Below are 14,623 nucleotides of genomic sequence, written 5' to 3' on the forward strand. Positions count from 1 at the left end.
CTAGCTAATTGCTTTAATGCATCCTGAATGTATCTAGGCTGCCGCCCCTAACCACTGGGTCATCATTTATTCACAGGCCTGAAGTCCCTTAAGCAACCTCCTGCTGGCCTTCACGCTGCAGGGGATTAATGTAGTCTAGCTGGTGAGTCAAAAAGAAAGATGACATCATTTTCATGTCAAGAATCTGAGTGTGTGTTTGTGTATGTAAAGGTTACAGAGTGCAAAGAGAGGAAAACTGAGGCTACTTCTTGTATAAGGAGACACAGTGCTCCCCCTCCCCCCATCTTTTGCTTTCAATCCAATCTGGCTTCTCCCAAGTGAGTTATTAATATGGGGCACAGCCTGGCTTCTTCCCTTCTGTCTCCTCATATAAATCCAACTAATTAATTTACTTTAACAAGAGAAATCTTTTTCTATCTCTTTCAATCTTTGTCCTTCCAGCTTAGATTCTCTTCATTCAAACCCAAGACACACGATTACTTGAACAATCCCCTGCAGAACCTTATCGGTGAGGCTTAGGGTTATCTCTTATTTTGCATCATGAAATCCAGTGTCATAAATTGGAGGTGGAGGGTCGGGGGGAAGAAGGAGTTTTAAGTAAAGAGGCCATCAAATGAAAAGACAGTTTGGAGAGCAGGGAAAGGCCAGAATTCATATTCTGTCTGGTCCTATTAGTGAAAAGAAAGACTCCTGCCTGTCCTGGAAATTGTGCAGTCTGAAGAGCTTTACAAATTTTTTAAGAGAACTCCACCACATCGAGTCCATTCAATATCACAGAATGGGGGTGGATGAAGTCCTACTCTTGAGGAATTATGTAGTTGAACCTTGTGTCTCCTTTCAATGTATGAATAGAAAACCCCTCTAAAAGATGCCATTTGTTGCCAGTTTACAAAATTGCCCTTCCCTCAAAAACAAAACCCTAAAGCAACTAAAGCTGTGTTGATGTCAGTGTTACCTAGTTTCTATAAGAATGTCAGCATGCCACAAGCTGAATAAAGTTGATCATGCTGGGGAAATTCAAGTCAGATGACAAAGGTGAAGCCCCAGCAAAGCAGGCGTGAATTGGAGACGACATTCTGTTCCCATCAAGCTGCAGAAAGGCGTGGAACTCATTTCCCGCGTGAATGAGGACTGGTAGAACTTCCCAGATCATTCCTTAGGCCTCCTTTAATTCTTTCCTTAGTGCTGCAAAGGGATTTTCTTTGTGGGAAGTGTCAATGCTTGTCTTTCAAAAGCTAAAAAAAAAAAAAAGTAAAAAAAAGAGGATTTGCAAAAACAAGTGCCGTGCTGCCCATTTGCACACTCGTGCAGAAAGAAGAGTCAGGAACTGCTAATGAATGTACCAGCTGTGTGTGGAAAATCAGCCAAGCTCAGTCTTTGGGCTTTCGTTTCTCTGCTGAGATCCTTATTCTAGACTTCGTGCGAGATGCGCATGGCTTCAACCAGAACCTGAACAGAAAGTAAGGGTGACAAACGTGAGGCTATCCTGATTTTAAAGAGGCAGAGCAGCTGCCTTGTCTTGAGGCAAAGCAGCTATACTCCCATTATTCCTTCCTGACTTGGTCTGATAGCATCTTAAAATATAGGAAAAACCCCTCTCTCCTTCTCAAGGCCTGCGGAGCTTTTAAATTTCGCTTTCCAGGATTTAAGTGGAAAGTTTGGTTACCTTTTTAAGCTATTTATATGTCTCTCTCTCTCTTCGTCCCCCCATTTCCATGTGTCTGTCCCCTCTCTGTCTCCCTCTCCCCTTCTTTACTTTTCTCTAGTTTTATTGAGGTGTAATTGACAAATAAACTGGTAATATATTTAAAGTGTACCATATGATGATCTGATATTTGTATACATTGTGAAGGGATTCTCACTATCAAATTAACACATCCATCATCTCACATATTTACTTCTGTTTTGGATGAGAATGTTTAAATTCTATTCTCTTGTGCTTAGTCACTCAGTCATGTCCAACTCTTTGAGACCCCATGGACTATAGTCCCAGGCACGTCTGTCCATGGGGACTACCCCATGGACAAGAATACTGGAGTGAGTTGCTATGCCCTCCACTGAGGGATCATCCCAAACCAGGGATCAAACCCAGGTTTCTTGCATTGCAGGTGGATTCTTTACCATCTGAGCCACCAGGGAAGCCCAAATTCTACTCTCTTAGCAAATTTCAATTATACAATACAGTATTAATGACCGTAGTCCACCGTGTTATACTTGAAATCTTCAAACCTTATTCATCTTATAACTGAGAGCTTATACACTTTTACTAGCCTCTTCCTAATCCTTTCTGGCAACCACCATTCTACCCACTCTGTTTCTATGAGTTCAACATTTCTTTTTAGATTCCACATATAAGTGATATTAGGCAGCATTTGCTTTTCTCTATCTGGCTTATTTCACCTAGCAGAATGTCCTCCAGTTCAATCCATGTTGTCACAAATGACAGGATTTCCTTTTTTAAGACTGAATAATATGCCATTGTGTGTGTATATATTTTCTTTTCCATTCATACATCAATGACACTTGGGTAGTTTCCACACCATGGCTATTGTGAATAATGTTGTAATTAACATGGGAGCATGGATATCTCTCTGAGATAGTGATTTTGTTTTGTTTGGATATATATCCAAAAGTGACATTTGGTGGATCTTATAGTAGTTTTATTTTTAACTTCTGAAGAATCCTCCATACTGTTTTCCATAGTGCTTTTAATAATTTACATTACCACCAACAGTGTGCAAGGGTTCCCTGTTCTCCATATTCTCACTAGCATTTGTTATCTCTTGTACTTTTGATGATGGACATCCTGATAGGTGTGAGGTGATACGGCACTGTGATTTTGATTTGCATTTCCCTGGTAGTTAGTGATGTTGAATGTCTTTACATGTGCTTGATGGTCATTTAGACATCTTTGGAGAAATTTCTATTTAAGTCCTTTGCTCATTTTTTAATTGGGTTATTTGTGAGGTTTATTTTTTTGCTATAGTGTTACATGAGTTCCTTGTATATTTTGGATATTCACCTTTTATCTATTCAATATGTGGTTTGCAAATACCTTCTCTCATTCCATAGGTTGCTTTCCTATTTTGCTGATGTGTCCTTTGCTGCACAGAAGCTTTTTAGTTGATGTCACCCCACTTGTTTGTATGCTTTTAGTGCCTTTGTATTTGGTTTCAAATACAAAGAGATCATTGCCAAGACCAATATCAAGGGGCTTGCCACCTGTTTTCTTCTAGAAGTTTTACAGTTTCAGATCATAAATTCAAGTCTTAATCCATTTTTAGTTGATTTTCATCTAAGGGTTCAGTTTTCAATCTTTCATTTTTTAAATACTACAAGAGATCTAGCTACTATTTGACTGAAATGGATCAAAATCTTACCATGTATGAACTTACGGATGACTGCAATCTTGAGTAAGTCCACATTCATGGGCATATGTGTAGCAAAAAATATGGTTCACCCTTTTGTGGCTTTTCTGCCCGTTCACTTCTATCATAATAGTAGGTATTGTTTATTGAGTATTTAGTGTGCACAAAGCATCACACAAAGAGCTTTGCATGTATTCCCTTATTTAGTATAATTACTAAAACTGGGGAGAATTGGAATATTTACTTTCTCAGTTCAGTTTAGTTCAGTTCAGCCGCTCAGTCGTGTCCAACTCTTTGTGACCCCATGAATCGCAGCATGCCAGGCCTCCCTGTCCATCACCAACTCCCAGAGTTCACTCAGACTCATGTTCACTGAGTCAGTGATGCCATCAAGCCATCTCATCCTCTGTCATCCCCTTCTCCTCCTGCCCCCAATCCCTCCCAGCATCAGAGTCTTTTCCAATGAGTCAACTCTTCGCATGAGGTGGCCAAAGTACTGGAGTTTCAGCTTTAGCATCATTCCTTCCAAAGAAATCCCAGGACTGATCTCCTTCAGAATGGACTGGTTGGGTCTCCTTGCAGTCCCAGGGACTCTCAAGAGTCTTCTCCAATACTACAGTTCAAAGGTATCAATTCTTTGGCGCTCAGCTTTCTTCACAGTCCAACTCTCACAACCATACATGACCACAGGAAAAACCATAGCCTTGACTAGATGGGCCTTTGTTGGCAAAGTAATGTCTCTGCTTTTCAATATGCTATCTAGGTTGGTCATAACTTTTCTTCCAAGGAGTAAGCATCTTGTAATTTCATGGCTGCAGTCACCATCTGCAGTGATTTTGGAGCCCCCAAAATTAAAGTTTGACACTGTTTCCACTGTTTCCCCGTCTATTTGCCATGAAATGATGGGACCAAATGCCATGATCTTTGTCTTCTGAATGTTGAGCTTTAAGCCAACTTTTTCACTCTCCACTTTCATTTTCATCAATAGGCTTTTTAATCACACTAGGACCACAGCCTTGTCTAACTCAATGAAACTAAGCCATGCCTGTGGGGCCACCCAAGACGGACAGGTCATGGTGGAGAGGTCTGACAGAATGTGGTCCACTGGAGAAGGGAATGGCAAACCACTTCAGTAGTCTTGCCTCGAGAACCCCATGAACAGTATGAAAAGGCAAAATGATAGGATACTGAAAGAGGAACTCCCCAGGTCAGTAGGTGCCCAATATGCTACAGGAGATCAGTGAAGAAATAACTTCAAAAAGAATGAAGGGGTGGAGCCAAAGCAAAAACAATAACCAGTTGTGGATGTGACTGGTGATAGAAGCAAGGTCCGATGCTATAAAGAGCAATATTGCATAGGAACCTGGAATGTCAGGTCCATGAATCAAGGCAAATTGAAAGTGGTCAAACAGGAGATGGCAAGAGTGAACATCGACATTCTAGGAATCAGCGAACTAAAATGGACTGGAATGGGTGAATTTAACTCAGATGACCATTATATCTACTACTGCAGACAGGAATCCCTCAGAAGAAATGGAGTAGCCATCATGGTCAACAAAAGAGTCCGAAATGCAGTACTTGGATGCAATCTCAAAAACGACAGAATGATCTCTGTTCGTTTCCAAGGCAAACCATTCAATATCACAGTAATCCAAGTCTATGCCCCAACCAGTAATGCTGAAGAAGCTGAAGTTGAATGGTTCTGTCAAGACCTTTTAGAACTAACACCAAAAAAAGATGTCCTTTTCATGATAGGGGACTGGAATGCAAAAGTAGGAAGTCAAGAAACACCTGGGTAACAGGCAAATTTGGCCTTGGAATACGGAATGAAGCAGGTCAAAGACTAATAGAGTTTTGCCAAGAGAACGCACTGGTCATAGCAAACACCCTCTTCCAACAACACAAGAGAAGACTCTACACATGGACATCACCAGATGGTCAACACCAAAATCAGGTTGATTATATTCTTTGCAGCCAAAGATGGAGAAGCTCTATACAGTCAACAAAACCAAGACCAGGAGCTGACTGTGGCTCAGACCATGAACTCCTTATTGCCAAATTCAGACTTAAATTGAAGAAAGTAGGGAAAACCACTAGACCATTCAGTATGACCTGAATCAAATCCCTTATGATTATATTTACTTTCTACATTCCAATAATTCTTTATTAGTGGATTCCTTCAAAGATAAAATTATGCCACTACACCTAGCCTAAGCCCACATTATGACTGTTGCCAAAGATAAAGCTGTTTTTGTGCATAACTCTCATTCTTATTCTAAAGGAAAAAGGGAAATGTGTTTTTTCAAAAGAGTGAGTTCACACTCACTTTGGGAAGCTCACAAGGGACTTGGATGCCTCAAAGTGAATTAAATTATTTGCTCCCTAAGTGTAGTCTTAGGCAAGCTACTCGTACTCTTTTCCTCATCTGTAAAATGGGATTTAATGGGTATTTGTAAGGGGCTTAAAACAGTGCATGCATATTGTAAACATCCAGTGAATGGCAAATGAATGTTATCATCATTGATAACAAAACCCAGAACAATCTGAAGAAGGTATTTTCAGCCCCATTTTATGATGGTGGAACTGAGGCAAAAGGATTTACCAACTTGTCCAAATTGATACAGCCAGTGAGTAATGGAGCCAATTGCTCTAACCCTAGGTCACTCTTACTCTAGAACTAACAACTGAAATTCAATGTTGCTGCACATTATAGAAAGTGATATCTGGTAATGGCTGTATAGAATACAATTTCTTTCCCCTATAGGAAACCTGAGCCCTAAAGCAAATGTAAAATGTCTTGAAGACTGGTCGTGTGTCACACGAGAAGCATTTTCGATCCCTCTGGTAGAGAGGGAGTGCTTAATTACCATGTGCCACTGCTGTTAACCTCTGCAAATAAGTCTAATTATCACAGATTAATGAACATAGCTTAGGCACATCTAAAGGGGCTTTGCTGAGGGGTTTTCATTTCTGCATTTCATTATCTCCATAAATGCTGTTGTTCCCTATGCACAAGGTTATGGGACTTTTATTATTTTTTAGCTGTGCTCTATGAAATATCAACAACAGTGCCTGTGAAATATCAATAGCTCAGGGCAAGGATCACTTTCCAGGAAATCTTTAGGAAACATGTAAGTTGGGTGGCTGCTGCTTCACTGTTTACTGATGAATCATGCCACATGGGTTCATAGGGAATAAAGCTTAGACAGTTGCCAAGGAAACAGGCTGAGATTTTGGAAATATCTGAAACCATGGTGAAATTTCCAGGAAAAATCAGTGTCTTAGTCAAGAGTCAGGCTAAGCCTTTCTGCATCAGAGTGAGTAACAACAATGCACATACAGCCTGGAAGATCCACTCCTGTCTGTGCCATGACTTAAAACCACACACATGGTGTTGTGATTCTCAGAGAAGGTTTTCTATGAATAGATGAAGCCATGTTTACTCATACTGGAAAATGGCCATCGTGCTGTCCTCAAAGCGGGACTGTGCAGGCAGCCATCTTTGAATATGCCTATGAGCTCAGAGAGAGAGTCCCTGGTGAGGACCTTGGAAATCCTAATGTCGTATTGTGGCAAGAGAGAAAGCTGGCAGCCAGCAAAGGGTTTCAGCCATTCAGAGGCTGGGACCTGAGGAAGATCTTGGGCACAACCCACTAGACACGTTTCATTAATAAATGATTAGATTTGCAAATCTTGTCAGTAGAGATTGCTATCACAGAATTAATGAAATAAATAATGAAACATTTCCAGTGTTTCTGGCTGGCTTTCAGAGCAGAGTAGATCTCTGCCTTTGTTGCAATTTATGGCTGTCTCTTTGATCAACTCCTGGGGAGTTCAAGGAATGATTTTCCTGCTTCCAACATCCGCCTTCAGCTTTTAGCTTTGCCTTTTTTTTTTTAGCTTGACTTTTCATATCATTTTGTGCTTCAAACACAGAGTTTCCCCGGGGATAATTTCAGATAAAGAAACCCAACAGGGTGAATAATCTGCAGTGAAAAAAATTTAAATCGTACTTGGAAAAGCAACCCATTTGACATCAGGTTAGGATAGGGGTAGGGGAGGGACGTTGCTTATAAATGAACACAAAAAAAGTTCACAATTTTATTTGAATGTCTCTGTTCTGCACAGCCTAAAGCTGAGAGCATTTCCGGATCCAAAAGCAAACCAAGATGCCACCCAGTGTGGATCACCCAGTAGGCAGACAAAGCATATGCTCAGGACATTAGCAGTGGAGGGGTAGCTCATAGTTCTTTTGTTAAGAAACAAACAAACAAAAAAAACCCAGACTTTTCATCTCAAAAAATGTATCAACATAGTCATGGAGAAATCAGGACATTGTTGAGTTTCTTTACACTTTATTTTGACTTAGTATTATTTTAATTTGAGTCCCTATCAGATAAGGAAGGGAACAGAGTCCCATTTACTATATGGAATCTCCAAAGAATGTCATGTTCCCCCTGGTAATATATGAGACTTTTTCCTTGACCCATTCTAGTCATAAGGTGACATAACCATTTTCTGTAAGCCTGACATTTGGGTAATCTTGCAGAGGAAAGCATAATATTGATACTAGAAATGGATTTTCTGTTCTCTCCCTCCAGCATATGAACAGGCACACACAGAGACACATACTCACTGGTTCTTGGAAATCACAGTAAGGCTGAAGGTCAGGGTCCGGAGGGATTGTTTGCTTCTGGACTTCTCTTCTTGAGAGTGTTCATTGTGCTCATTTTTATTAATAGTTTTTGCCATTGGGAAAGGAACAACAGAATGAAATTTAAAGCTACCTGTTTTTTAAAAATCCAATTAAAAACATACCTTTGAGTATCTATATCTCTTCTAGTTTCATACAATGGCAGGACAATACTATAGGCAGGACACGTCAGACTTTCCTGTCTACATGATTTAGCTTATTTCTCCTTTGATCAGATACCTTCTTACTAGAAAAAGATTTGAAAAGTGAGTGAACTGTTAAATTAAGGAAACAAAATTAATGCCAGAATGATAAGGATCAGAACAAACCAAACAATAAAAACTCCCCTTCAGACTCATTTAGGGGGTATATGGGCTTATCTATAGGGATAAGAATTCTTGTCCTGTAATTTTATGACAGATCTTTCACATATCTCTTATAAGTGGCTTATTCTCTAATGCGAACATAAATATATAGTTGGTTCTTCTCTTCAAGATGAGAATTAGATATTGTTGTTATCAAGTTATTACTGTATTTCACTGATTCTAAGACACATTTTTTCATATTTGTCAATTCTGAAATCAGGAGGTGTCTCAAGATCACCATAAGCAGGACAGCCATTGAAATGTGGTTGTCAGTGGGGTTGCCAATGTACATGGGCATCGAAATCTTCAGAACAGGTGCCAGCTAGTGCAAAGGAGATGGCAACACACTCCACTACTCTTGGCTAGAGAATGCCATGGACAGAGGAGCCTGGTGGGCTGCCGTCTATGGGGTTGCACAGAGTCGGACATGACTGAAGCAACTTAGCATGTATGCATGCATTGGAGAAGGAAATGGCAACCCACTCCAGTGTTCTTGCCTGGAGAATCCCAGGGACAGAGGAGCCTGGTGGGCTGCCGTCTATGGGGTCGCACAGAGTCGGACACGACTGAAGCGACTTAGCAGCAGCAGTGCAAAGGAATCCTGGAGGCCTTAAGAGGTACTGCATCACTAACGGCCTTAAGGGCACAGAGCATGACATTGGGTGGAAAAATGTGGACATCGATGACAATGGGTCAAAAATAAAACAGAAACCACAGCTTTCAAAACTGTAGTATAATTACAAAGCAGATAAGCTATACAAACCATGATATACATGGCAAACTAAGTGTTTTAACATCAGCTTATTCAGACCCATTCATTTCAAGATAATGGGACTTCTGGCAACTCATCTCATTACAAATCTTGACCTATCCTGCTTACAGCCTTTTGCCCCTAACCACCTTCTGACTACTCACAGACCTCCCTAAATCCTAAAATTACCCTGTCTCCTCTTTTAAAAACGTTGCTGAGACTCGATCAAGGTGGTGTTTTCCCTTGTTCAGCAGTTTAATAAACCCAATTTTGTATCATCAGCAATTTTTCCTAGTGTTTTTATGTACAGAGCCTTGATAATTCAAAAAGAAATTCAGTGGAACCAGCTTCAATGCTAAAAAGATTTTTAGGAATACAAAGGTATTTATTTAATGTACATTTCCCTTTTAATGTATGCATTAGAGTGTTATATATATATATAACTTTAAAAGAACTTTTGCAGAAGTAGAAAATTTAAAAAAAGCCAAGTAAGAAAGCATTGCGTTGCAGTGTATTGCATCCATTGTTTGTTTTAGTGGCATATAAAACAATGGTGTATCATACAGTGATGGCATTTTGCACTTGATAAAAACGGTAATGATAGCTAGCTCACTTTTACTGGACATTAATCAGGAGCCATGCCCTGTGTAGTGCTGTCCCTGCATTAATTCAAATCTCATAGTGCTGCTATGATCACGCTCATTTTGTAGATGTACAGACTGGGAGTGGAGGGGGTCCATAGTTGCCTTGAATTGGAGAACTAATAGCTGGTGGAAGAGTTAAGGCTCAGGTCCAGGTACTGTGCCTCTGCTAGGCTGGGTAGGAATGGAGAACTTGCCCTTGGCAGCACTATTTTCTTAAAACCTGAAAAAGCATTAATTCGAATAATAGTATTTGCACAAAGCATGCACTAAATTTTGGAATCTGGGCTTTTAAGGGTAATACGTGAACTAGTTCTTTGTGCTCCTGGAAGTAAAATTGTTTCCTTTGGGTATTTAAGAAAACGTACATTCTCAACCTAAAATATTTAGCAGTTTATTTCTTGCAAAAAACAGTGTCTCTCAGTGTTCAAAGCCATATATCAGGAGGTTAAAAAACAGGCAACCAAATAAAAACAAACCAAGCACTTGGGTCATCCATTTAAGTCACTGCTTGACAGCTGTTCTGGGAATGGCTGTTGCCATGGGTTACTGCAGGGCACTCAGCATCTCAGCCCTACCCATCACTTCCAGGCTCAGCTCCATCTCTCCAGAGAGACAGACAACTCTTCTTTCCTTTCTCCATCACACCCCAACCTTGATGGCTCATATTAAAGATTTTTTTTCCTTTGGAAGAAAAAAGAGAGAATATTCTGCTGAAAAATCCCTAGATGTTGCCTAGGGTATCTGTCTTTGATGCCTTTGTTGCCCTTTGTTTTTCCTTGTGGGTCACAGCATCAGCACTGGTTTTCCTACAAACCTCAAGTCAGAGTTTCAACAGCTGCCTTCCACAGGTGGGGCCACCACTGGTCATTATCCATCAATAAATGTATCAATCTAGAGTCAAGCAATTAATGTGTTCTTAATTGGATTCGTCAGATAGTTGGCGATGTCAGTAAAGTTTTTCAGGACTTTTGTTGTCTCTGTTCTTGGTTTTCTTTCTTTCTCTTTTAAACTCCCCTCTTTTGTCTTTTCCATGCATTCACATATTTCTTTTGCCTAAAAGGTACCAGTTTTCCTTCTATCACCTATTTCCCATGCTTCCCACACTAAAGGGTTTAAAATCCATTAAATTCTATGTCACCCTTACTTTCATGCTTTAGGAAAGGGAGTATTCAGGTAGAACATCTTACTTAGATAGCCCTACTGTCTGGAAACTTGCATATGAAATACCAGCATTGCATATAATCTCCTAGGTTAATTGTATTTAAAGTTGATGATCACCAAAGCCTTCAAATCATGAAACATATTTGTCATCTGTGACACTTACAAAAAAGAAATCTATAGGAAACATTTTGAGATTCTTTAGGAAATTCAGCATATTAACATTGCTTTGTTTCAGGTGTTGGATATTTAAGAATCACAGCTTCTACTGATGCTCTGGGTCAAATCAAATCTTGTCAAATGTTCTTGGTTTCTCTGACATTTTATAAAAAGGAATTTGCTGCCCGTTACACTTCTTTTTCCTCTGCCTTTTTTTTTTCCATCACCTGCTCCCCCACCATTACTTTCTAGTCTGCACAAGCCCCTTTTCTATGGTTTGCTTACAGATTATTAAGAAAAAAAGATGTAAACTCACAGGAGGATTAAGGTAGACACAGCTGGTGTCAACAAAAACAGAGAGAGATGAAAGAGTATTGAGCACGTCTGAATGGACAGCCCGTGGGGCTTTCCTGTGACTCATCCTTGACCTTTACCCTCCCAAATCATGCCCAAGGCAAGTAAACAGCTTTTCAAAGCAGAATACCTTCTGGGACTCTTCATACATTTTCATTTTAATCTCTTTGCAAAGTGGTCAAAAATAAATGTCTCTGTGAAGAGAAGTACTACTGACAAAAGTTGAATTTAAAATGACAGAGAATCACTCCGTTACCTATGACACAGAGGCTGCTAAACTGCTTATAGCCATTTTCTGAATAAAAAGGAAAGGCAACAGTCTTCAGAGCATGTTTTAAACATCTCTGCACCATTCAAAATGCTTACATGGGCCTTTGAAAGTATTGCCTTGAGGCACTATGGGTGATTTAATTTTTTCTTTGTATATTTTAGATTATCTATAATGAGCACACATTACTTCTGTAATCCACAAAAGACTTTGAACCAAAATGGAATTATAGTACAAATTTTTAAAATATAAAATACCACCCAGTGAGTTATTTTTGTAAATGACTGAAATAAAGAAAGCAGCTTCTTAAACACTCAACTATTTAATAATGTAGATAAATTGTCATATGTCTGAGAAATATTTTCTGATTTAAAAGATGTGTTAAAAGTAAACGGAAATGTTTCTTCATTATAAAATAAATGCTATATCCAAAACCAAATAATTCTTCCTTTGTGTATTATCAGCTAAAGAAAAAAAAAACAAAACTTCTTTTAACCTTACCTGTGGTTTGCAGGTTATAAGTGACTTTTTAATTAGATACAGTTGAGTGAAAAGAAATATGAATAATTTAACCTATAAAATTTAATCAAATCATTTAACCTATAAAATATCAGTCACTATTTGACAACAAATGAGACTTTTGGAGCAGCGCACACCAGAATAATGTCTGGGCAGAGATCTGTAATCGTACCTCTAGTCTCCATGAATTATTTTCCTCTGACAGTGCCACTTACTTTATTTAAGGTCCCAGTCTGTTAAATCTTGCAAATATGAAGAAGGTAGGTAACTAGTTCTCAGGGTCAATTTAAAGAGATGGGAAAACAATCCTGTTCTTATGTTGTATGAAAACGACTTCAAACAATCATTTTTATCCAGTAAAGTACACATTGGAAGGGAAAACCTGGCCAAATGAAACAATAAAACTTACTTCAGTTAAAGCCAACTGTTGAGAAGTCTAACATAGAGAAATGTGTTCCAAGTGCTAGTCCCACTAAATTCTAAACATCCAGTTTTTACAGACTTGCAAATCAAATTGCTTTATGGGTAGAGGAGCATTTAATACAGTGTGACCAGTTTAAAGTTAACATTTTGTATTCAGGATGATTAATGATACCGTATTGTATTTCAATTACTACAAGATACTTCTCTGTAATAAACGATGGCAATAATATTCACATTAAGTCAATAAAAAGCATCTTCAAAGTGTGATGTATAAGTGCCATTATTATAGTATAAGTTGATCACATCATATAATGAATTATCAACAGTGTAAGAGGAAATCTCTATACCAAAGCATATATTTTCATTTCAGTGCGCAGGGATTTTGGCAGATCACCCTCATTACTATTAATAGTCGTCAAATGAAAATCTTCACATGCACACATTAGCAGGAGGACTGCCTCTCCTTCTCCTAGCCTAGCTACACTCCACTCTCTCCCGACTGCATTTTTGTTGTTTCAAGTGTGAGAAATCAACTTACTTCTCAGAACATTCAAGTCCAAAGGGAAATAGATGTGGCAAATGACTAGGTTTCTATTCTTGAAAACCAATACTTGGGGAAAACAAATCTCAAGTAATAGGTATTTACTTTCCAAAAGGATCTGTCTACTTGAGGGAGAGAGTTTGGGCACCATGAAAATTGGAGAAGTTTCTGGATGATGAATTTCTTAAGGGTCATGGCTTTTAAAATTGCTCTGAATGTTGCCTGGTTACAGAGTGAGGTCATTGATGAGAAGACCTAGGAACTCAAGAAAGTAGGCATAGGGGAGAGGGTAGGGAAGGTGGGTGGCTTCTGTCCACTCCCCCTTGGTCTGTTGTCTTGTCCTTCCCAATATGGTTTCAGCTGAGTCAGTCACGATGCAAGAGTGACTAAAGGAGAGGCATCTTTAGAGTGGTGCTGGGAGTAGGAGCCAAGGGCACTGAGCTTACAGAATGTCTAACTTGGAGCTGCACGCTCCCTTAAGGGGGCTTCCCAGGTGGCTCAGTGATGAGGAATCCACCTGCCAAAGCAGGAGATGCAGGTTCAATCCCCTGGGCCTGGAATATCCCCTGGAGAAGAAAATGGCAACCCACTCCAATATTCTTGCCTGAAAAATCCCATGGACAGAGGAGTCTGGTGGACTATGGTCCCAGGGGTCACAGAGAGTTGAACTGGACTTAGCGACTGAACACGCATGCACATGCATGTCTACATAAAGGAGTGGCTTCAGGAGGGAGTGAGTATCAGGTGAAAGAGCAAAGCGCCAATGTGCAAGGACAGAGTGTCTGTCAGCAAAGCTGTCCCCTGCATGTTCAGGTAGACACGTAATTGTTTGTTGTACTTCCGTAATCAAATCAGATCAGATCAGTCGCTCAGTCGTGTCCGACTCTTTGCGACCCCATGAATCACAGCACGCCAGGACTCCCTGTCCATCACCAACTCCCGGAGTTCACCCAGACTCACGTCCATCGAGTCGGTGATGCCATCCAGCCATCTCATCCTCTGTCGTCCCCTTCTCCTCTTGCCCCCAATCCCTCCCAGCATCAGAGTCTTTTCCAATGAGTCAACTCTTCGCATGAAGTGGCCAAAGTACTGGAGTTTCAGCTTTAGCATCATTCCTTCCAAAGAAATCCCAGGGCTGATCTCCTTTAGGATGGACTGGTTGGATCTCCTTGCAGTCCAAGGGACTCTCAAGAGTCTTCTCCAACACCACAGTTCAAAAGCATCAATTCTTCGGCGCTCAGCCTTCTTCACAGTCCAACTCTCACATCCATACATAATAGTTAGGCACAAATATGATCTACAGACTGTATTGAGGACAGTGTGATCTTTTCTTCTCATACCATTTTTAAAAATTAGTCTTTTAAACAAAATTTTCTCTTG

This window comes from Bos grunniens, chromosome 2 (assembly GCF_055505025.1).
Source record: "Bos grunniens cultivar Pamir isolate PY7600 chromosome 2, Bosgru_T2T1.0, whole genome shotgun sequence".
NCBI lineage: Eukaryota > Metazoa > Chordata > Mammalia > Artiodactyla > Bovidae > Bos > Bos grunniens.